Genomic DNA, 3,097 nt, shown 5'->3' on the forward strand with positions numbered 1-3,097 from the left:
TTATGTCATAATAAGAACTATCAGTTCGAATCCATATGAATTGGCATATTTTGATATATTATTCTGAAATAAAAAAATTGTTATTGTCAATATTTTCTCTACTAAAATTGTAAATGTAACATATGTTTGTTTATGAAGTCTTCTTTTCGTAATTTAACATCGCAATAACAATATTGTGAAAAAATATATTTACACTCTACATATTTCAGAGACGTTTCTTTTTTTGGACTACAATTTTTGGACCGTATTTGGCCTATACTTCACCGGAAGATAAGGGGCGAGTGCAACTCGCACTCCAAACCTGCAGAAGGACTTATAGAGCGACTGAAGGCGAACAACAACCGCCTGGCGAAAATGACATTAGTCTGAGAGTACCGGTAGGGGTTCTGACCTCAGCTCAGGCCGTCGTAATTTCAATCGCCGTTGGAATTGAATGGGGGATGTTACTTAAGAGACGTATACGCAGAAAATAGTAAAAGTAACAATTTTTTTTAATTGCGACAGTCGCAGTAATTGTTCGTTTATATATTGACACCTAAATATAAATTGTCAATTTTAGAAATGTTTTATTTATTCTTGCCAGATAAAACTACTTTCCGAATATGGTTGAAAGACAAAGGCTCGTTTCCTATTTAGATATCTAAAAAAAATATTTAGGTACTTATATCTATGAGTAACATATCCTTTGCTTTCCTGCAATATGCGGAAATGAGTTCATTAAAAGCTAACAGGAAGTCGTTTCAGCGCGTTATTTGATTTTCCATTTTAGTTCTCTGGAATGGAAAATGAGTGGAATAGCGGGTACATGATAACGTGATGATAAAGGCTGTTCATGAATATAATAATATAATGGTGTTCCCGTCTGCGCTAATGGTTTACGCTGGCGGGGCACCAGTGGAGGATGATAGGTCAATTAACCCATCATGACGAATTCATTAAGAAACTATTAAGGTGGTTTCCAAGGGGAACCGCATGGAGATCAACCTGGCATAGTACATTGTTAGCAATGGAGTTATTAGTTTACAATCCTCTTCTCCCTATAGCCAACGATTACCGTTTGCCACCAGGTTGATCGTCACCATTCCCGTGGGCGATGGAATGAAGAGACTGTCTGTGTGGTACTATTACTCAAACAATGGATAGAAAATGGCAAGTCTTATAATGAAGTTACGAACAGTAACAAGGCAAAAGTGACAATAAAAAACATAACAATACTAAAAACTGTAAAGGAAATACAATTAAAAACGGTACATAAATAAATATATAAAAATGTGCAGAAAGTTGTTTGCAATAATTCCAATTATATAAAAAAAATATTAATCGATGAATCATTTATCGAAAAATAGTAGCTATATTTATGATTGATTCGAATCGTCACAACACTATTTATAATAAAAAATTACTCGCACAGTAGGTATTTAACCGCAAGTCGCAAGTTCCCTTATTCGTTCTCGCGATCCGTCCGAAACATCGTGAATACATGTTTAATCGATTATTTACATTATAGGTACGATTAATGATGTTATTTTTTGCAAGATCGATTCTTAGATAACATTTTTTTATACACAACTGGAAATTGCAAATAGGGTGACGGCCCTTTTGAAGGTAAATCGATTATCACTTTTTTTATTTAACTGAAATAGTAAGCTGATGGTAAACCCCTGATCTGATGGTATACAGTAGGTATCACTATATCATCTACATTGACAACACGGACATCGTGTTAGATGAGTGGTACCAGTATTGCAGGGGGGGGGGGGGTTAGTAATAGGGACTAGGATATGTCATGATGGATTCTAGGGGTTACAGCGTGTAGGTCAACCTGACATAGTGCATAGGAATTATTAATCCACATTACTCCCAATTGCTTCCCTCTAGTTATGTTTTATACAATGTACTATGTACGTCATTATGTACGTCATTGGTGACAATCAAATAATTGATTATTTTGCCACGAAGTTAACTGACCTGACATCATGCCGTCATGTCTCGTTAACTTAAAGTATTACCACCATTTCATTAACGACATTAAAAAAACATTTCATGCGTTATAATTTCTGAAGATCAAACTTTCATGCTTCATACCCTGTAATTTCGCTGCCTTATCTCATCTTTTATAACGGAATAGGTCTAACAAAGGCTGAAATAGGTCATATTGAGGTAGGCTATTTAGCTGCATATTCCCATAGATAGAAACAATTTATCATAAATTTTGTAATGAAGACGTAATATTGTAATTTATTTTAATGTTATTATATCTCTTTATTGCATAATAAAGATTTCGTCTTCAATTAAGGATATAGCTACAACAAGCTATATTCATATTTATTACAGAAGACCAACGTCTAAATTAGCTTATCGACCAATCAGCACAGGATAATTAGCGCAACTCCAAAGAAAATTAAACGCAGTGTATGAGTATTAAAGTTGAATATCGCCTGTATCGTACAAGCGGTTAGTAATGCAAAACATTATGCAGTTACAGTAATGCATTGTTGTACGTGTTAACTCGTCAGTTTAAAGGCTAATCATGGAAGGGTTTAACGATCTTTAAGCTCGCCGCCATTTCTCCAAAGACGCATGCTTTTATGTGTAATTTGAACCTTCAGAGAAACATTTTAGGTCACGTAATTGTTCATCATAATCATCATTGTGTTCATGATAATAAAACGGTATTGTATATTTTATGGAACTGGATGGCAAACAAGTTAACGGGGTTCATGATTGTAAATGGTAACCCACTTTTCTATCCTATGTGGTTGTAGCCAACCATCTCAGGTGGCGTAATGCGAAGTGACGAAGATTATGTGGTCAAAAAAGCCTTAAGACCTGAACACAAAAGAGATCCTCCAGCCATCTGATGGACCAGCATGAGTAAGCCAACCCAACCCGACAACCCAGGACAGATTATCCTGACGCCGAAAAACTAGGAGAGCCTACACCATATGAAGTGTGACAGAGTTAAAAAGAAGATGTGGATGTAGCCAATATGTATCAACGAAATATCTCCTTTGGAAAGTGCACACTCTATTCTGAGGAAATAAATATCATCGCTCCTAAGAATACCCTTCAATTCTTGTCCCTCGCGGGTCTAGGT

This window comes from Achroia grisella, unplaced genomic scaffold, assembly GCF_030625045.1.
Source record: "Achroia grisella isolate CSIRO2021 unplaced genomic scaffold, CSIRO_AGI_Agris_v1 utg841, whole genome shotgun sequence".
Classification (NCBI taxonomy): Eukaryota; Metazoa; Arthropoda; class Insecta; order Lepidoptera; family Pyralidae; genus Achroia; species Achroia grisella.